The 22,650-nt window shown below is 46.2% G+C and overlaps 1 protein-coding gene across 1 annotated transcript in view; it reads left to right on the plus strand.

Moving 5' to 3' along the window:
• LOC142591237 (uncharacterized) overlaps window positions 1-22,650 on the plus strand; it is a 153,125-nt gene that overhangs the window by 45,232 nt on the left and 85,243 nt on the right. The gene's annotated exons all lie outside the window — the stretch shown is intronic.

The following is a 22,650-nucleotide window of genomic DNA, read 5'->3' on the forward strand; positions in this document are numbered from 1 at the left end:
TTTGAGACGGGTCCGTGCGGCACGCCGCAAGGGTCCATCATATCACCATTACTATTTAATTTAGTTCTACTCGGTCTACCCGAGAAATTAACAGAAGTAGAAGGATTACATCACAGTCTCTACGCGGATGACATCACCATCTGGGTTCCCGGAGGAGGATGTGACGGTCACGTCGAGCGAACGCTGCAGGCAGGAGTAGATGCGGTTCAGAATTACTTGCGTGGAACGGGCCTCGAGTGCTCGGCAACCAAGTCCGAGCTCTTACTCTACAAACTCACAAGGAAAGGTCGTAAAACCCTGCGCGAAGAGGAACGGGAATATTCTAAAATACGCATTACATTGGCAGATGGTACTCCCGTACCGCACGTAGAGAAAATTAGAATCCTAGGGTTACACCTGCAGGCAAACGGCCATAACGGAGAGACAGTGCGAATACTTCGCCGTTCGGTCGATGACACGATTCGACTCTTGCGTCGCATCACGAATAGACGCAATGGTATGCGTGAAGAGTGCGCGATCCGTCTCGTGCAGGCGTACGCGATAAGCCGCATAACGTATGTTGCCCCCTACCTGAGGTGGATCGGGTCCGAAAAGAACAAAGTCGAATGCATGAGCCGAAAGGCTTTCAAGAGGGCGGTCGGCGTTCCACTCAACGCGAGCACCGGCAAGTTTCTAGAGCTCGGAGTTCACAACTCCCTCAACGAGTTAATCGAGGCGCACGACATTGCGCAATACGAACGATTACCAAGGACAAAGGCAGGTCGATGCATCCTCGAGTCGCTCAGCATCGCGTACCACACTCAGCATGGAGAAAAGACGGCGGTTCCCGCCTCTATTCGCGACCGCCTGATCATCCCGCCGCTTCCCAAAAACATGCAACCGACGCACCACGCCGGGAGGCGCAACAAACGAGCAAGCGACCTTCAGAAGAAGTTTGGTAACAACAACGAGGCGGTGTACGTAGACGCGGCGCAATATGGAGGAGGGAAAAGCGCGCACGCGATAGCGGTTGTAGACCGCTCGGGTAGGTGCCTCGCGAGCGCCGCGGTGACCACGGGACACACGGAGGCGGCCGAAGAAGCCGCGATAGCCCTAGCACTCGTCGCGGTGCCTAACGCTGCGATCGTGATCAGTGACTCGCACGCGGCAATCCGCGGCTTCGCGCGTGGTCGTGTCTCGCGGGAAGCGGCCCGCATACTCCAAATTTCTGACGACGGCGACTCGCCCTCGCAACCCCAAAATTCTACGGTCTTCCTCCTCTGGACCCCGGCACACACCGATGTTCCGCTCGCGGGAAACGAGGCGGCCCACGCCACGGCTCGAGGTCTCAAACGCCGAGCCGCCGCTGATTATGAGGCCGCCTCCGCCCCCGAGAGCGGGGCATCGGATCTGCCGGATCGGGACACTACAACAGAAACACAGCAACAAGAAACACACTGGGCGTGGGGCGATCGCCTAACCACGTTCAGAGACCTCACCCAACACTACAGACTCGAAAGCCGCACATTCGCGCCACCGCACGATAAATTGAACAGGAACGAGGCCGTAACATTACGCTTGCTCCAGACACACACCTACCCTAGCCCCGCTATCTTACACCACTGCTATCCGAGTTTGTATCCAACAGACGCGTGTAAAACATGCGGACACAGAGCCACGCTGCGACACATGCTCTGGGAGTGTGCCGGCAACAACGGTAATCAAAGCAGCTCCGTTGGCGACGCGTCCAGAATCGCGGCTGTTGCCAGAGCAGGAGAAGGCTCGAGCTCCGTTCTTCCCTACGCCGCCCCGGATGCGGGAGCCGCCGGGGACCTTCTCCGTAGGCGTCGCCGCCGCTGGGAGGCGGCTATCAGAAGTTCAAAGCTGGCAGACCAGCTCTGGGCCGTCCGGCAAGCCAAAGATGCCGCTCGAGTCCAAGAACTTCGAGCCGTCACCTGAGGCCACCACATCAAGAACTGCCGGACTATTCTTTACTAAAGTTTCTTCTTCTTCAAGTTTGACCACGCCACCGAAACCACAGATGGAGCACTGCATTACGAATACTGTTGACTCAAACAACATTGCCTTAACAGAATTGTGCAACCGTATTTTCGACTGCTCGATCAGCCCCACGGATATGCCATCTGCTCTCTCAACGCATGTTCTCTGGCTGCACACAGGCTTGACGTGATGCACAACTGTACCTTAATGCCTGTGTCCCTATTATGTTACCATACCCTAACGGCTATAAGCGTGTCATGTCAAAAAATAGAACTGGGCGTCCTCCCATACAACTTGACCGGCTTTCGTCTCAAGCTGTCAACCCAGGATGCTATGTTACTGATCAAACACCAACTTATACAGTGCAACTCAGCGCGTACGAAAGCTCTTTTGTAATTGGATGTGGAAAACGCTTTTTATCATATAAAGTATAAGGCAATGCTTGACGTGCTCTCAGAGAAGGGGTTAGGTAAGACACTTTTTAACATGATGAAGGACTTTCTTAGAAACAGAACTGCACAACTCCTGGTGGGAGAGCTTAACCCACATACTAAGAATTTGGGAAAAAAGGGCGCACTACAAGGGGCTGTGCTCTCAGCCATGTAATAAATTTTGCAATGTCCAAGGTTCCAAAAAATTTGGAGAAAATTGAGGGTATCCATTATGTGGCATATGCCAACGACGTAACCATATCGTGCGCCAAGGGTAATAGACAGAGACAAGAGTACAGGAAAGTTTATATGTTGTAGCGAACACACTGAAAGACATGGAGTTGAAATGCTCGGCATCCAAATCAGAAATCGTGGTCATTAACCATCGCCGATAAGATTGTAAACCAACAGGTTACAATCCGGAAGATGAGCCAAGAGTGTGCTTATACACTGATGAAGGATCCAGCATTAGGCTAGCTGAAAAAAAAAACGTTCTTGGGTGTCACATAGAAAGAAACAACGCTAACTATAGAACAATACAGCATATCTCGTATAAAACAGATGAAGTCATTAGATTGCTAAGGAGAATTACCAACAGACACAGAGGATTAGGCGAAGACAGCGCTTTGTGGCTAATACTTGTCTTTTCTATCTGTCATTTCATTTCAGTGGCAGGATTATTCAACTGGAAGCAGGCATAGCTTAACAGGCTTAATCTCCTTCTCAGGAAGCTGGTGAAAGTAGCCCTATGGATGACGAGTAACGCTGCAACCAACAAATTCATAATCTGGGTGTGCACAAGAGAATGGAAGAATTTGCTGAGGCCCAACAGCTAGCGCAACACGAAAGATTGACAAAAACACGAGCTGCGAGGAACACTTCACAGAAAATAGGTGTAGAACTGAATAGATCCGGGGGCCTAATAGAGGCTGAAGTAGAAATAAGGACTGAAGTTCGGAATAAGATCAGAACGAAACCTCTCCCCACAAGCATACATCCAGAATATAATGTCGAAAGGAGAAAGGCGAGAGCTAAATCACTCTTGCAGGAAATAGACCAGTAGAAACAACTGCTAGCTACAGTTGATGATGCCTGGGCGAAAGGTAAAGAACCATATGCGGCCACTTTATCGAATTCTCAGGGGAAGGTGCAAGATGCGCTCACTATTTTTATTATGGACCTCATGGTGGCGGAAACAAAGGCAATTGCGCTAGCCATCAGAATTAATAAGTGGGCCTGAATTTACAGTGATGCCGCTATAAAGGGTTTTCATAAATGCTACGTAGCTGGAATTGCCGCTAAACGTTTTGACAACATTGCATTATGAGAACTGAAATATGATGGCTTCCTGCACGTATGGGGAAAGTGGAGGAGACTCGGGTTAACCTCATTGAGGTTGCTCATGACTTTGCACGAGGACATGCTAACCGTGATAGTCTCAACCAAGCCGTTCACCATCAAGCCAGGACATGTAAAGGTCATTTAATAAATTAGAATTACCTTAACAAGCATTACTAGGACGCAGGCAATTCCCATTGCCACATTCAAAATCAAACGGATCCGGCAGTCTAACTGCGCTTCTTGCAAACTGTCACAATCCCACGACGTACGACATTAATAAAATATATCCAGAGAGGGAATTAGGTTGCCCTAACGATTGCAATGGCATCATTGGGATCGTACATATGCAGGCGGGGTGTCCCGCGACTCGCCCCAATATCGTTGAAGAAAGCACATAGTTGAAAAAAAGGGTTTAAGACCAACTAAGGGCCCTCCAGATCGCCCCATGATGTAGCTGAAGGGCTTGGCCTGACAGTGCCCTCGTGGAAGCCCTTTGGCTTAAAAAGCCAAACCATCGGCCCTCATTTCAAGAAAACTTATCACACACGCACCTGGCCTCGCGTTGGACAATATATGAACGAGGAAATGTGTGTGTTATGCAAACTCGCATGAGCACCAGACATAGAGAGTATTTTTGTTGCATTAGTGCATGCGTCGCCAGGTGCTCACCAGGGTAAGATTGTGGGTTTCTTGCCACATAGCGTCGCTCTACAACATTATGTTCTCCTAATTTTTATTGTCGACTTCACCGTAAACGCGAAAGATCAGCAGAAGGCTGGTTCGTGGACTGTGTGCAAGAATGCCTCGTAAGAAATTTGTGGTAAATACCCTAGGCAGCTCCCCGGGCACCGTTTCTTGCTTGTATCTTGTATTTACAAACATGAAAGTATCTTTATTGCCCCATTGTATGTACTTATCTCACTACTTTACCAACCTGAAAGCAGGCCTGAGTGTGTTTCAACAAATGTATGCAAATAAGCACACGACTCCTAATATACTTACTAATTGCGGTTATCGTGTTCAGTTTACGACGGTCTCCTCCCCATAAACCACGAATATTGCCTGGAGCTGCAGTAGATGCAACAGTTTGAAATTCAACACCTATAATAAAGGTTGAGATTGCTCCGGTTTACATGAAAATAACGTGTATGGTACTGTCAAATACCCTCTTCTTTTACGTTGAAAATATGTTATATATATGTCTCTGCTGCATATTCGTTACACAATTTATACATTGGAGTAAGACTGAAATGCACTATAATCGCGTCATTCAGATGACAATCTGTGCGTTAACAGTACTGGGTGGCAACAGTACAGCATGTCGTTATTGATGGACCGAAAATAGAACATAAGGTTTTAGCCGCGTTGCTGAGAAATAAAATCTCACGAAACTGTCTGGCGTATCAGGGCCTTTGCATATTGCTTGATATGTTCAACATTACGTCCTCAGTAGGCGCTATGTGAAAAGTGCAAGGGGCAGAATACCATACAAGAAGGTCAGATACTTCACGTGAACGCATACCTGCTAGTACAAGCCGGCCTCGCAGGCGAAAAGGGTCTCTATTCTTCAGTACCTCACACGTAGTACAAGCATATCATTCAATTACAACTCATTATAAGAATGAATTGAACGCGAAAATAGGATAGTAGATGCAAACATATGATATGAAAACATGATAGTCATGTGCTATAATTTGAGCAAGTGGGAAAACATGTTTTCTTATAGGGAAACTGAAGAAAAGTCGCATCTAGGACAATCATTCATGTGTGGTCGAAAAGGTTTTGTCAGGTCATTACAAAATGTATTCTATGCCATGTAATATGCATATATATATATATATATATATATATATATATATATATATATATATATATATATATTGTAAAGGGGGTTTATTCGGCTCGTAGAGCAGCAGCGACAAACTCAGCACCAGCAGGTAGGGCGCAGCCAGCCAACGAACTGTGTACGAGCCACGCGATGGCAGCGGGGCTTTTCAGCCTGCGGACCTCCTTTGTCAAAATCACCCCCGGAATTGAAGAGTAGCCATCCTGGTGACCTAGGAATCGGTGGCCGGATCGTAATACTGCTTCAGCCGGTCAATGGGCACAGTCTCTCGCCCCCGACGACACAGATCGGGAGATGGCGACACGGGTTCGACAACGTAGTTCACAGGTTATGTTTGTGCAACCACGTGGTAGGCCTCGTAGTGCTTCGGGAGGAGCTTGGACGAACCACCAGGAGCAGCAACAGGCGGGACCCAAAGCCACACGAGTGAGTCGACGGGGAAAGGGTGAGGGGGATGATTGAGGTCATGGCGCTCTTATTGGCGGCACTGTTGAGCAGACGTCAAAGAACAGGCCAGTTTCCGGCATTTCTCGGCGTGCTGAGCAACCGCAGAAACAGGTGAGCATTCAGCAGGGTCCGGCCGGTACCGGAGAACCTTATCAATGGTGCTGGACGGATGGCGGCCGTAAAGCAGAAAGAATGGTGAGAATCCGGTAGTGGCTTGAGAGGCAGTGCTATATGCTTAAGTGACGAACGGAAGTACAAGATCCTAGTTGGAGTGGTCAGATGCAACATACAGTGATAACATGTCACCAAGTGTTCAGTCGAATCGTTCTGTTAAGCCATTGGCCCGTGGATGATAAGCTGTAGTAGTGCGTTGAATAATTTGGCATTCAGATAGGAGTGACTGCAGGACGTCTGAGAGGAATACGCGGCCCCAATCGATCAACAGTTCGCGAGGTGCGCCATGGCGGAGAACGAAGTCGTTTAGAATGAACGAGGCGATGTCTTTTGCTGAAGCGGCAGGCAAGGCGGCGGTTTCAGCATACCGTGTCAAATGATCTTCGCCGACAACAATCCGTCGGTTGCCAGCGCCAGTATATATCACTGCCGACACGGTCAAATGGCTGAGCTGGGCAGGGAAGTGGTTGGAGACGTGCGGTAGGGAGATGCCGGACACATGTGCGTCGCTGGCAGGTAATGCAGGAGCATGTGTGTTTGTGGATGAAGGTGTACATCCGTCGCCAATAATATTGTAGGCGAAGCCGTGTGTAGGTTTTGGACGCTCCGCCGTGACCACACTGCGGGTCAGAATGAAAAGCGGAGCATTAATCTTTTCGTAGGTGGCAAGGCACTACTAAGAGCCATTTGCGGCCGTCATTGTGGTAATTGCGGCGGTATAAAAGTCCGTCCCGGATTGTGAAATGCTGCGCCTGTCTGCGTAACGCTCGAGGTGCCGAAGTCGCCGGAGGATTTAATAAAATGTCGAATATCATGAAGATCCATGGGTCTTCATGATATTCATGGCTCCAATCCTATGTCCAGGATGTCAAGTGGTGAGATGTCATGTCTGTAGGTAGAAGTGCTGCTGTCTGAGGTAACTAGGGAGCGCGAGAGGGCATCGACGTCAGTGTGTTTGCGTCCAGAGCGATGGACGACACGGATATCACATTCCTGGATTCCGAGTGCCCACCGAGCGTGGAGGCGCGACGGGTCTTTTAGGTTGAACAACCAGCAAAGAGCGTGATGATCCTTCACCACGTTAAAGCGTGGACCGTACAGATATAGAGGAAATTTTTGGAGCCCATACGATAGCCAGGCACTCTTTTTCTGTTACTGAGTAATTGGCCTCAGGTTTCGTGAAGGCACGACTGGCATTAATTAATTAATTAATTAATTAATTGAAAAGTAACTTCCTTGAGAAAAGTTAATGAAGAATTGACCAGGCAGGTAGTAGGACTTCGTAAAAAAGAGCAGTCGAGCCCTGCTAGAGTAGAGATAGATAGATCCTTAAGCAAAACAAGCGATCCAGGGGAATCCGGCTCTCTAGCCCCTAAAAAGAGGGCGGTGAGTTCCGAGCATGAGCCAATCTTCTCAGCCCTCAGTGAAATAAAAGATGCAATTAAAGCGATAAGAGAGACAGTGGAAACGACCAACTTTAAAGTGGACAAATTGTGGAAATGGAGGCTAACGTCGGAGAAAAGACTTAGGAAAATTTTACACGCGAGGGGATGAAGATGATGAGTATCTGCCATCGGAGGGGGATAGTATAATGTCTATTCCTGGATTTTCGGGGGCCATCACAAAGAGGAAAGTAGCGGGTAATAGAAAAGCAGCCTCACCTAATAACAATGGACAGTAATCATGAATTTAACGTGTGGCAATGGAATTGTCGCGGGTTCCAACACAAAAAAGCAGCACTGCGACAAGTGATCAGGTCATCTGAGGCCAGGCCAAAAGTAATTATGCTGCAGGAAACCTTAGCGGACGAATTTATGCTTACTTTGTGCAAAGTTATATGTAGAGACAAAAAACGGGGAAAGGGTTGGCGACCCTCATTGTCAAAAAGTTGCCATACATTGAGCATCATATTCATCTGAGACATTCCAGGTTTTCATTTATTTTAGTTGAGATAATACTTAAAAGGAACAGAGGTAAGACGCAAATCATTTTCTGTTTGAATATTTACAGCAGTCCTAACGACATGAGACAGAGGTTTAGAGCACTCCTTAATAAGGTGCTTTCGGTTGCCAAAAACTCCCCGCTCATTATTGGAGGGGACATTAATGCTCCGTATTACACATGGGGATACACTTGGAACACAAAGAAGGCAGAGTACCTATGGAGTCTTGCCATGGATCTGAGGTCATGCTTGCTTCCTGATCCGGCGTATCCCACCCGTTGCGCCACGTCCGCAAGCAGGGACTCCACACCAGATCTTACTTTTGTAAACAACTCAAGAGGAGCCAATTGGGAAAATTCAAACATGGATGTCAGGAGCGATCATTATATCATACACATAACCATACGCATACCAAGACAGGAAACTAGAATCTTCAAATTCACTGATTGGGATCAGTTCAGAAAAATCAGGGCGAACAGAAGTAAAGTGGGGCCTCTAGATGCCGAGCAGGAGCCCCTTGAGACATGGGTCATCCAGCTCAGAGAGGACGTCAAAGAGGCCACTAAAGAAATCAGGACAGAGGAACATATTGAAGCTATCGACAGCAGGATGGCGCATCTGATTGAGGCCAAACAGTCTATATTACAGAGACGGAAAACGCAGAGACTTAACAGAAGCCTAAGGAAAAAAAATAGCGTAATTAAACAGAGAAATTGATGATCACTCGAAGACCCTCGTGAAGCAACAGTGGGATGAGATCTGTAATTCGGCTGATGGTAGACTCAAACATGGAGGTAGCTGGAATCTCCTCGAGCACTTGCTCAACGAGAATGAAACAAGGACAAGCAAGAGAAGAGCTATATCTAAGTTGTTTCATCAGGAAACTCAAGATTTCATGGAAGCATTTCATGGATAGTCTCGCAGCCAAATATCTCCCACTTAAACAACCAAACGAAGAAGACGAGAGCACCGAATATACGGGAAGCATATGTGACGAACTTGACCGGGACTTCACTGAGACTGAAGTGAGGGCGGCTCTTCACAGTCTTAATAGTAGATCGGCGGCTAGACCTGACGGAATAACTAACAAGATATTAAGAAATCGGGATGCTGAATCAATTTCTTATCTAACTGAACATTTCAATGAATGTTGGAGAAAAGGGGTAAACTCAGAGGAATGGAGGGTGGCCAATACTATTCTCATACCAAAGCCAGGAAAACAACTCACTCTGGACAACCTCCGTCCTATTTCCTTATCGTCATGTCTAGGCACAGCTATGGAACATGTCATCCTAAATCGACTCACTAAATACGTTGAGCAGAATGACATCCTCCCATATAATTTGATCGGCTTTCGTCCCGGGCTGTCAACTCAGTATGCTATGCTGATGATCAAAAACCAGATTATACAGGCCAGCCCAGCGCATATGAAAGCTCTTTTGGGATTGGATGTGGAAAAAGCTTATGATCGTATAAAGCGTACGGCAATACTTGGCGTCCTCTCGGAGATGGGGTTAGGTAAGAGACTTTTTAATATCATTAAGGACTTTCTTAGAAATCGAACTGCAAAACTCATGCTGGGTGAGCTTAAATCAGAAGCGAAGAATTTGAGAAATAGGGACACTCCACAAGGGGCTGTGCTCTCACCCATGCTATTTAATTTAGCATAGTCCAAGGTTGCAAGAAATCTGGAGAAAATTGAGGGTATACATTAAATGGTATATGCCGACGACATAACCATATGGAGTGCCAAGGGTAATGTAGGACAGACAGAGACCAAATTACAGGAAAGTTTAAATGTTGTAGAGAACACACTGAAAGACATGGAGTTGAAATGCTCGGCATCCAAATCAGAACTCTTGGTCATTAAACATCGCAGAAAAGGTCTCAAATCAAGAGGTTACATTCCGGAAGATGAGCCAAGAGTGTGCGTATACACTCATGAAGGATCCGCAGTCAGGTTAGTTGAAACAATCAAGGTTCTTGGGTATCACATAGACGGAGACAATGCTAACTATAGAACAATGCAACATATCTCGAATAAAACAGATGGAGTCATTAGGTTACTAAGGAGAATTACCAATAGACACAGAGGCTTAGGAGAAGACAGCGCTTTGAGGCTAATACACGCCTTTGCTCTCTGTCACTTCACTTATGTGGCTGGATTATTCAAATGGAAGAAGGCAGAACTTAACACACTTAATGTGATGCTCAGGAAGCTCGTTAAAGTAGCCCTAGGGATACCCGGTAACGCTGCAACTGACAAACTCATGAGTCTAGGGGTGCACAACACAATGGAAGAAATCGCAGAGGCCCAACAGCTAGCGCAACAAGAAAGATTGACAAAGTCACGAGCTGGTAGGAACATATTACAGGCAATAGGTGCAGAACTGAATGCATCAAGGAGCCCAATAGAGGCTGAAGTAGAATTAAGGACTGACGTTAGCAACAAGATCAGAACCAACCCTCTCCCCAGAAACATGCATCCAGAATATAATGTCGAAAGGAGAAAGGCAAGAGCTAAGGCACTCTTGCAGGAAATAGAACAGCAGAACCAATTGTCAGCTAGAGTTGATGCAGCCTCGGTGAAAGGTAAAGAAGCATATGTGGCCATTGTCTCAAATTATCAAGGGAAAGTGGAAGATTCGATCACTATTTTTACCAAGGACCCCATGGTGGCGGAGCAAGTGGCAATTTCTCTAGCTCTCAGGAGTAATAAGTGGGCCATCATTTACAGTGATTCTAAATCCGCTACAAATTGTTTTGATAAAGGCTACGTAGCTGGTGTTGCAGCTAAACTTTTTGAAAACACTGGAATTATGAGAACTGAAATCCGATGGTTTCCTGCGCATATGTGGAAAGTGGACGAAACTCGGATAAACCTCAATGAGGTTGCTCATGACTTGACACGAGGACTTGCTAACCATGACACTCTCAACCGAACCGTTCACCATCAAGCCTGGGAATCTAGAGGTCATTTAATAGCATACAATGACATTACCAAACACTACTATTTAGGACGCAGGCAATTCCCACTGCCACATACAAAACTGAACAGGGCTCAGGCAGTCTCACTGCGCATATTGTAAACAGGTACATATCCCACACCGTACACCATTAATAAAATATATTTAGAGAGGGAGACTAAGATGGACTGCAACGATTGTAATGGCATCATTGGAATCAGACATATGCTGGCCGGGTGTCCCGCGACTCTCCCCAGCCTCGTTGAAGAATGGACACAGTGGGAGAAAAGGATTCAAAGCCCATTGTTTCAGGACCAACTAAGGGTCGTCCAGAGGGCCCATGATGTCGCTGAAAGGCTTGGCCTGACAGTGGCAACATTGGAGCGGCCCGCCTTGGCTTAAAAAGTCGAGCCTCCAGACCTCATTACAATACATGTTTTCACACACACGCGCACACCACTGGCATAAGCCACTACGTATTCGGGATCGGTGTTCTTGCGTTGTGCGAGCACGGCACCAAGGCCGACACCACTGGCGTCAGTGTGAAGTTCTGTAGGTGCGCTTGGATCAAAATGGCGCAAGACTGGCGGAGACGTGAGTAGGTGACGAAGAGTCGTAAAGGCATCATCAGAGGCTTCCGACCAAGCAGAAACTTCATTGTCGTCTTGGAGAAGTTGGTTTAGTGGTGCGATCACACAAGCAAAATTTCGAACGAAACGTCGAAAACAGGAGCATAGCCCAATAAAGCTGCGTAGTGTTTTCAAGTTTGTGAGCTTCGGAAATTCGGATACGGCGCGAAGTTTAGCAGGATCGAGAAGAATTCCTTCTTTGGAGACAACGTGGCCTAATATAGTCAATTTTCGAGCTGCAAATCGGCACTTTCTTTAAGTTAAGCTGGAGACTAGCATTCCGGAGACAGTTCAAAACTTGATGTAAACGCCGAAGATGGGTCGGAAAATCAGGGGTGAAGACGACAACGTCGTCGAGGTAGCAGAGGCAAGTATGCCACTTAAGACCGCGTAGGATGCCGTCCATCATGCGTTGGAAGGTGGCGGGCGCATTGCACCGACCGAGCAGCATTACAGTGGATTAACACAAGCCGTCTGGCTTACAAACGCTCTTTTAGAACAGTCAGCGTCAGCCATGGGCACCTGCCAGTAGCCAGAGCGGAGATCGAAGGAGGAAAAAAACTTCGCTCCTTGCAAACAGTCAAGTGCGTCGTCAATACGTCGCAACGGATATACACCCTTTCAGGTAATCTAGTTAAGCCTTCGATAATCGACGCAAAATCGTATGGTGCCATCTTTTTTATTAACTAGTACGACTGGTGATGCCCAAGGACTACTAGAAGGCTGGATAACACCGCGATTGAGCATATCGTTCACGTGGTCATTGATAACGCGTCTTTTATTCGCCGATACTGGGTAGGGACCCTGTCGAATGGGTGCATGGCTCCCAGTGTCGATGGTGTGCGAGACAGTCGTTGTTCGGCCGAGGGATGTTGCTTGGCAGTCAAAAGAAGAAGAGAAGCCTTGGAGCAAGCGAAGTTCATCGCGCTGCGCCGTCGTAAGGTCACTGGCAATATCTGGCATAAAAGAACGCGGCAGTGACTGAGGATGCGATGCCTCGAGAGCAGCAAGGTAAGCGGAGTCGTCCATCGTGCCAAATATTGAAGATGAGGTCAGTGGCTCACCTCTGCCAAGGCTTTCACGGCGGCGTAAAGTAACTGGTTCAGCCAATGGGTTTGCGACGCACATGAAAGAGGCGCCAGCTTTGAACTTGAGGACGGCGAACGGCAGTGTTAGTGAACGGCGGCGAACTAACAGTTCAGACGGAGAGAAGAGTACTGTGCCATCATCTACCGACTCAAAAGAGATACTGACAAGAGTGGAAAACCAGGCAGGTATAACGGCGTCTTCTGAAAAAGCGATTTTGCGAATGTGGTCCTTATGGTCAGTGATAATATCGGTGGGAAACTGAAACAGCTCGATTTCGGCGCGGGCACAGTCAATGGTCGCATGATGTGTGGAGAGAAAGTCCCAACCTAATATGACGTCGTGTGAACATGATGGCAACACGATGAATTCTACGATATAGAGGACCTCGTGAATTACGACGCGAGCAGTGCAGGCGCCGGACGGCTCGACGTGCTGTGCGTTGGCAGTGGGAAGATACAGTCCAGAAAGCGGCGTCATCACTTTTCCTATCTTGCGGCAAATACGGGCATCTATCGCTGAATGTGCAGCGCCGGTGTCGACAAGTGTTAGCGTCAATGTTCCTCCTACTGCGACTTCAATAATGTTCTTCGGGGAAGTGTGAGGCCTCATACATTTCGCTGGCACCGCAGCTCTCGCCTCCTGAATTGCGATATTTAGTTTTACTGGCGCAAAGGCCTCCGCCGCCGGTGCATGGGGGAAAGCGAGCGGCGGCGAGGAGAAATTGAACGGCGAGCGGCGGAGAATGCGGTGTCGACGGCAGAAGGAGATTCAAAGGCGTCCGTATAGTTACGGCGTTGTTGGAAACGTGGCGCATGTGGACGCACATTGTTTGGGACGTTCGGCGTAAGCAGGCGACAGTGACTTGCCACGTGTCCAGCAAGGCCACCATAAAAAAAATCGGACGGTTGTCTTTCGTGCACCGATGGTCTTGAGGTCGTGCATAGTGCACCCGTGGACGGACTGTACGGGATACGAGTTGGCGCAAAGGCGGGCGAAGGAGGCCGTAGGTCTGTGGCGCAGGCCTCATCGCGACTTCGGCGTACGTCAGGGGAGCGGCCCTCGGAGCCTGCTGAAAAGAAGGTGAATTGTGGTCGGCTACCTTCTCCTTGATGACAGATTGGAGAGTGGGCGCCAACGGAGTACTAGGCTGGCCGTGTGCAAGTGGAATCAAGCAATGCTGACGAGCCACCTCTTCACTAACGAACTCCTGAACTCCTTGAAAACGACACGTAATTCAGTTTTTTAGTTTCGTCCCAGCGGTTGTGGATGCTCACCCGTTCGTAGTCAGCGAGCCAGACTTCTACGTTATGGTCTTCGGTACCACTGAAGATGGGTGGGTCGCGTTGACGCAACGGGCTGGTAGTCACCGGGGCAGTGGGTTGTGGCTGTGTTGGTACTTCTTCCGGCATTATGAACACGGGCTGCAGTGTCCGATTACGAAGTTCCAGAATTCCGGTTGTACGCAGCAGCTCCACCAACTGTAAAAGGGGGTTTTTTCGGCTCGTAGAGCAGCAGCGCCAATCTAAGCATCAGTAGGTAGGGCGCAGCCAGTGAAGGAACAGTGCACCAGCCACGCGATGGCGACGGGACTTTTCAGTCAGCCTGCGGATCTTGTTCGCCACAATATATATATATATATATATATATATATATATATATATATATATATATATATATATATATATATATACATGGCAATTCTTTGAAAATACGGTATATTACAATGATAAATATTTAAATAGAAGTTTGTTTTCGACCCTGTGGCTGGCCGTAGACCGGCCTTTTTCGAAAGTATATATATATTGACGCATGTACTTGTTTATCTTTTCCGGGTGAGCGCTTGTCTCCGCCTAAAAAATGTTATCGCAAAGCGCATGGCGCGCCTGCATGTATCGGAAGTTTCTGGAATGTTATCGATCGTTCCATCCGCTGTCTGTCAATGAACCTTGTGTAATGTGATTGCACGTGTGCGCGACGCGAATAGTGTAGAACTTTGTGGAAGACACACGGCTCCCAGCTATCACTCTGGAACATTCAACGACTGATATATAAAAGCCGACGCGCTTGACACGCTGATCAGACTTTCCACTATCGCCAACTGTGTTCGCCGGTATCATTTTGCTTTAAGTGTAACTTGCTTTGATGGCACAGGTTCGCCCAATAAAAGTTAGTTGTCTCTTGCACAGTATTAGTACTGTGTTCTTTAACGTCACTACCGCGTGATAATATATATAATAGATGAAATTTAGACGATAGTATTGAAACGGGGAGCACTAACAAAATATACCTATGAATTGGTGCTTGAAATATACACTTTGTAGATACAATATGCGCTATGTGGTAGCCTAACAGTCATGTAGATAGTGCGTCCTATAAGCAGCCACGCTTTTTCTTAAAAAAACCGCACATACGCCAGACGTAAGATCTACGTGATTTCGAGACTTTGACGTTTGGATCAATCATAGATTTTGAAGAGAGGTTGTTCACAGGGTTATGGAGACGCTCCTCCAGCTTATTATGAAGATGTGGTGCATGTGCCGCGAAGGCCTATGGCTTTTTTACGTGAGACGTGGTGAGGTCATGAAGCAAAAACATTTCGTGATGATGGCTCCGACGTGGCTTCTACGGCCGACCTGAAGCTTATGATTGCGTGTCGCAGTGCTTGCATTGGCATTTTCATCCTAGCAGGCCGTAAATAACAATAGGGGCGGCACAACTACCTCGAAACAGGTAACAGGGGCATAAGCTCTGCATGTATTCCTAATATTTTTTTACGTGGCCTAATGAAATAACAATGACTGTGCTGCCGAGTAAACTGAGCCGTAGGTGTGTTTTTTCTCAATCTTGGCGGGATATATCGGCAGGTAGGGGCATTGATATCTCTACAATAGCTCCGATATGACTGCTTTTGTTTTGGTTTCGATGTGGTGTACTTTCGGTTCAACTTGCAGTTTGCCTACTTTCGCGGTGAATTTCGCCTCGGCTTCTGCTATTTCACCATAGGCCCCATCAAGGTCGACATTGGCTTCCCGAATGAGCATTTTGGGCCCAAGTAAGCTAATTATAGTTCATATTTATTCTTCTATTTCCATTATATGCCTCAGCCAGATGACCAAACTAAGCAATAAGCGCATGAAAGTGCTTTGCGTGCAAGCTGCTTACAGTGGTTGTCAATTTCACGCCGACTACTACTATTTTATTTTAAGGCATGTCAAGCGCTATGGTGGTGGAACGAATTAGCTGTTTGGACCCCACGAAGTTATTGAGGGTTAAGAATTGCAGTTACATTTGGATTTGCAACATTTAAATATGTTTCCATTCTAGTACCAGCTTGGACAGGATGTGTGTAGGACGTTGCTTTATTATAATGGAGCTAGCATTCAATGAAATATACCGTCGGATGCGCTGGCTATTTATTTAAGATATCATGGGATGGGGGGGATGTTCCGCGAATGTAGCCACCACCCAAATTTTGGTCGCTTGAATAATGGCTGTTCTTTCATCCCAAAGAAAACGTGAGTGTTCGTCGAGTGGCTCAAGGCCGGACAGCTCGCTCTCCGAGCTGCTTTCTTTAGTGTTATCTTCACCCAGCTGGATGACGATGGGTTGGATGTGGTCACTTCCAGATATATCAAGTCTGTACTTTGCCTCCAGTTGTATCACGTGCTGAATTTTGTTACTCGATTCTTCCGCCGTTACGTGCTTTTCATCCGCGAGATATGTTCCACCGTGAAAAGCTTGAAGTCTCTGTTGTCTCCTATGCCATTGTTGACCTTTCCCCACGTGAGCTAAATGGAAGTAAATTCACACTGGTATGGCGGAAGCCCAAGTACAATGCAACCGGCCCTTTCAGCAACGTCGCCAACGATGTAGCTCAAAAAGCGTGCCTGAACAAATGCAACCAACTCAAGCAACTATTTCTTCACCATGCTTTCACTGTATGCGATATTCTTGCGTTTCAGACACTTCTGTGTTTTTTTTCTTCTTCCAGGCAGTCGTTCGCAATGTCTCTTGTCACCGTCTACGAAGGGCGCATTGTCCATAACGATGAAGCTACCAGCTCGTAACTTCTGCAGAAAGTCACTGAAAAACCTCTCGAGTGATTCCCATACTTTCTTCCTAGTCTTCGCCTGTTTTTTGTCCTCGGAATATATCCAAACGAGCCATCGACGAAGTCATCTTTGGTGCCGATGTGCGTTACGATCATGCGCTGGCCTTTCCGAGAAGGCTGTTTCAAACCCGTCGACAAACTATTTGCTCGAGCTTACTGGCGTCAGCGTTTCTGCACGATGGTGTCTGTCCACATGATCGACCGAGTGTGTCCCGCCGTTGCCCGTGTCTCATCTAAGAATAAGATTTTTCGGCCTTCCATGCAGTATCACTCCGCGTCACGAAGGTAGCGATTCCGCAATGAGCAGATGCCATCCCGCTCTATAAGCAGTGAGTTGCGACTCCTGGTGCTTGGTGCCTATCTCGGCAAGCAACCGACACACAGTACACGACTGCAATGACGGGAGATCCATACGTTTCAAGAACTCGTTCGTTATCTTTTCGATCGTCAGTATGTCGCAGCAGCGAGAGAAATCCTGCACGAATGACCTCAGTTCTCACGCGACAGTGTCAGACTACGTACTGCGGCTTCTCTTCTCCACATGTAGTGGGCGCTTTCACGAGGGCGTCGACAGTTCGCCAAACGAAAAACATGAAGTTATGACCTCTTCCGTCACTCTGATTTTGACTTGATTTGATTTGTTGATTTCCATGTACACACACACACACATGTACAGAGCAGTTGTAAATGGAGGTGGATGAGGGAAAAAAGCCGCACAGACGCGGCTTGAGGTAACCTCACCCCCTTAGGTAGAATATGGCTGCATGGGGTAACACATCAAGCGCCATATAAATTACATTTATCTAGTGGCCATAAAACATTGCAGTTATACAATATATGAAATAACAGGGAAATTTTTCCACAATAACAATGCAAAATACACTGCAACATTGAAATAAATAAATGATATACACTTGGTAACATAGACAAAAAAAGAGGAACATAACACACATTATTTATCATTTACAAACGTGCTCTAAAGTGACAGCAATATAGCTTTAAATTCTGACAGTGATAAATCCTGTAAATTGAAGCCTGCTCTGTCGTATCAATTCAGTAATCTTGGAAGGTTATTACACAACATTTGACAACCGTAGTTAGTTCTAGAGCGCGGAACCTTCCAGACTTCAGGTGTATGAGTTCAATAACGGTATGGATTGGCGGATAGATTTGCAAGTTCTACAAGTAAAGTATTGTTACGTTTGGTATTAAAGTAATACTCGTGTAATAGTCTGCAGGTATAGATGTTATGGGCTGTCGCAATGTTGTATTTCTTGAACAGGTTTTCAGTATGGGCGGCAAACGGTACATTAGCGATGACACGTATTATTTTCTTCTGCATACGAAATAATTTACTCAAGTTACATTCAGTTGTAGTGCCCCATACATGATGCCCATAATGTATGTTAGACACGAATAAGGCATTATAAATTAATAATTTTACAGAGACGGGTAAAGTATGTCTGTAGCGATTTAAAACACCTGTTATGCGGCTAAGTTTTTGGAGTACATAGCTTACATGGTCGTCCCATTACATGGTACTCGTGAAGTGTACCCTTAACACCTTTGCAGAAAGAGTGAGTTCTATATTTGTGGATCTATACGCTAATGTTAGATCTGGAGGAAGAAGACTCATACCTTTGGTATGAAAAATTACGGCCTTTGTTTTCGCCGTATTTACTTTTAGATAGTTCTCAGTGGACCAATAGGATAGGCTGCGCAAGAAGTCATTTGCCATACTAATTAAATTGGTACAAGAACCGGACGAGATGAAAACACTTATGTCATCTGCGTAAATGATAAATTTCGACTTTTCGTAGATGGAAGTAATATCGTTAGCATATAAGTTAAAGAGCAACGGGCCCAAAATGCTGCCCTGTGGGACGCCACAAAGTATTTCTTTGGTTGCCGATGTATTGTGGCCTACAGAAACAAACTGGCGTCTGTTATTAAGATAAGATTTTAATAATTGAAGTGGAGCGCCTCTAATCCCGTATTTCTCTAGTTTGTGGAATAAAATGTTGTGAATAATATGATCAAACGCCTGTGTAAAGTCGACAAATATGCCTATTGTTAATAGCTTATGTTCGAAGTTCTGCAATATAAATTTCTTTTGATCGAGAAGAGCTAATTCAGTCGACCTGTTTTTACGGAAACCGTATTGAGCATTTGAAATTATCTTGTACTTTTCACAGAACGAAGACAACTGACTTAAGATAATTTTTTCAAGACCTTTTGAAGAAACAGGGAGGATCGAGGTTGGGCCATAATTTTTTATATCTAATTTATTACCCTTTTTAAATAATACTACTACCTTAGCAACCTTCATATTTTCTGGAAATACGCCTGTGGAAATGCACAAATTATAAATATGTGTCAAAATAGGGGCTATATCATATATAACAAATTTTATAGGTAGAATCTGAAGACCATCGGCATCGCAGCTGCGAGATGTCTTGAGTCTTAGGTACACAGAACATACATCCGAAGGCATGAGTGGCTGGAAAAATATTGCGTTTGCGTTTGGAGTAATGTGCACATAGTGCGGCATGGGATGATTGAGGTCAACGTCTCTGTGTACAAAATAATCATTGAAAGCGTTTGCCAAATCCTCCTTTACCAACAATCTACCGTTTAAACTAATTTGTTCAATTGGATCACTCCTCTGATTTCTGTTCATAAGAGCATTTAGTCTATTCCATAGTTTATTTGAGTCATTCATACAAGACGAAAACATCTGCAGAAAATAAGCATCACGTGCTTTCCGTAGCTCTTGCTTAATTTCTTACGAAACATTTTAAATGTTTTTAAATCCAGAGGCTCTCGGGTTTTGATGTATTTAGCATATAGTTTGTCACGCTTCTTCATTATTTTACAAAGAGCATTCGTTAACCATGGCTTTCTGAGGCATTTTTTCTCTTGTTAACATTGTAAACACAATGCTTTTCATACACGGTAACAAACCTGCTAAGAAAAATATTGTACGCTGATTCAGCATCATGTTCGTGTAAAACGTCATCCCAGTTAATTTGCTTCAGCTCTGTTTGAAAAGATGTTAGGGTATCCTCGGTTACTTTCTGGAAGGTTCCGCTTGTGTCTCTGTGCGAGGTGCAAGCTATTCTAGTTTTGACAAACATGCAAACAGGCATATGGTCACTTATAGCACTACTCAAAACAGCACTTACGATACACTGAGGAGAGTAATTCGTTATAAACAAATCAAGCGTAGTTTCCGTATTTTCTGTTATTCCAGTGCTGGAGTGAATTGTATTTAAACAACCATTTGAAATGAATACCCTTTCAAAATCCGACCGGCGTAATGTATCCGCGCCAATGTTTACATTAAAATCTCCTCCAATAAATATGTTTAGGCGGTTTTCATTAGCAAAAGATAACAGATCATCAAAAAATTCAAGAAAATGGGCAAGAACACCATCAGGAGGGCGGTAGCATACAGCAAAAAGGTCTTTCTCTGAATGAACGCATAGCACTTCGTAATCACTCGTTGTACGCGAAAAATTAGGAAGTATATCACAAGGTATAAGGTCAGACATTAATAGGCACACACCACCCCCGCGTCTTGTTAACCTATTAAGGTAAAATGTTTTCATGTGCGGAAGTTTTAAAATGTGACTGTCATTCGTATACCAGGTTTCGCTTATCATAACAACGTCACACAGCTTATCTATCCCCACAAAAAAGCTATCCAGTTCTTCTATTTTGCTAGAAACGGATTGAGCGTTAATATGAACACAACTAATTCCCTTTTGTTCAGCTTCTATGTGGGCAAACCATTCTTGTTTAGAAACCGACCCTAAGTGATTCATGGTGCTGAAAAAGAAATAAGATCAACAGCAAGGAACATTAGCAAGGAATACTAAGCAAGATTCGAAAGCTCATCCTCCTGCTTAATGACTACAGCCTGGGCACCATTTTCTTTGCGTACAAGCAGATGCCCATTCGCGTGCCATGCATACTTATACCCGGAATGTTTTGCCCATTCCTTAGCGGCAGCCAGAAGCTTTCTAGATCGAGTTGTCAGGTTCTCGGCAATAAAAACTTTCATGGAACTATCTCTGAATGATCGTTTCTTAGCAAGCCACCCATTTCGCAGTTCCTGACGCGCGAAGCGCACAATTATGCCACGGGTCCTGCCCGACCTAGCTGGCAGCCTGTGTATAGCCACAACGTCCTGCTCCGATAGACATTCGATGTTAAGTTGTTGTGCTATTTCGTTTATCTGAGATAACAAGTTCTCACCCTCAGTCTCAGGAACTTCATGAATTTCAAGGTTCAGGCGCCTGCTGTGCCATTCTAGAGCGTCAATGCCATCCCTAAGTTTACTAAGGTCCTCAGGGGCTCGAGCCCCTTCCATCTTTTCCACCCTACGCTTTACATTGTTGATGTCTTTTTCGTGACAGTCCAGACGTCTCTTAATTTCATCAAATTGGTCAGACAGCATTTGGATAGATTGCTCAATGCCACTTGCTTTACTTGCCAAGTCGATAAGCAAATTAAGCTTCTTATCCAATTCTACCAGCTTCACCATGATTTCCGGATCTTTTACCTGACCCTGTACAGGCGCAACACTGTTGCTTCCTTTCCCTTGACATGTCTCACACTTCCAATTTTTCTTGAAGGCTCCTCGTTCGGCCTCACTCACGCCCGAACACTGACCAATATGAAAAACAAATCCGCAGTCGGAGCACGTCAGAACTGAGTCATGCTCACCGATAACTAAACGGCACGTGCAACATCGGGACATTGTAGGCAGCTTTTACGTACAACCACAATCACCAGCACATGTAAGAAATGGTAAAGCTACAGTGGCTAAAACACATGAAGGATCAACGCAGACAATCAGTTCGGCAGCAGACACAGACAAGCAGTTTGGCAGCGGCAGCAGCGGAGCGCAAAAATAGGAAGGTTCGAATTACAGCGATAGACCAACTTGTAAACCAGAAGACCGTTCAGGCTTTCGTGCACGATGCGCTCCACCGCTGCAGCCAAAATGACGCGAGACGCCCCCCGCTGAGCTGGCCGTGTTATTTGGTCGCGTTTAGTGGATTTTCAGGAAAGGTAGCAGCACAGACAGCCAGGTGGTCTCGAGGCGCGCAGATGAAACATCAGGTTTCCCTGTCGATGAAAGGCAGGAATGTCCTTCAAAGGTAGAAACACCAAAGATAATCCTCTAGGGCTGCGACAACACAGACCACGACGTCCTGCCAAGTGGTTTGTAGCAGTACCTGTAAAACAGAAGACCGTTCAGGCTTTCGTGCACGATGCGCTCCACCGCTGCAGCCCCTTGTCACTTGTCTTTTCTGAAACCGACCATCTCAGTGACAAACTTGTGCGCGCTCCTCACACTGCGTTGATGCTCCCCTTTACACCAGTACGTGAAGGAGTGGAGGATCATTTTGCGTGAATCGCTGGTCAGGACGCGACCATTCTTGTTCTTCTAGGCAAGGCTCCCTTATGTGGACGTGGAGGCGACACAAGTCTCATTAGACTGCAATGGATCGCGTTTCGATGTCTCCTCGCTGAGATCCATTGCGGAAAACTCGCACAGAACGCCGCTCGCAAGCTCGAGCACGGGGTCAAATATAAAAAAAATTCGGTGCCAATCCACTCTCTGAAGGTGGATCACCAAATCAGGGAAGCAGACTATCTGGGACCGTTCATGTCGAACTGTCC

This window comes from Dermacentor variabilis, chromosome 8, assembly GCF_050947875.1.
Source record: "Dermacentor variabilis isolate Ectoservices chromosome 8, ASM5094787v1, whole genome shotgun sequence".
In the NCBI taxonomy this organism is placed as follows: Eukaryota; Metazoa; Arthropoda; class Arachnida; order Ixodida; family Ixodidae; genus Dermacentor; species Dermacentor variabilis.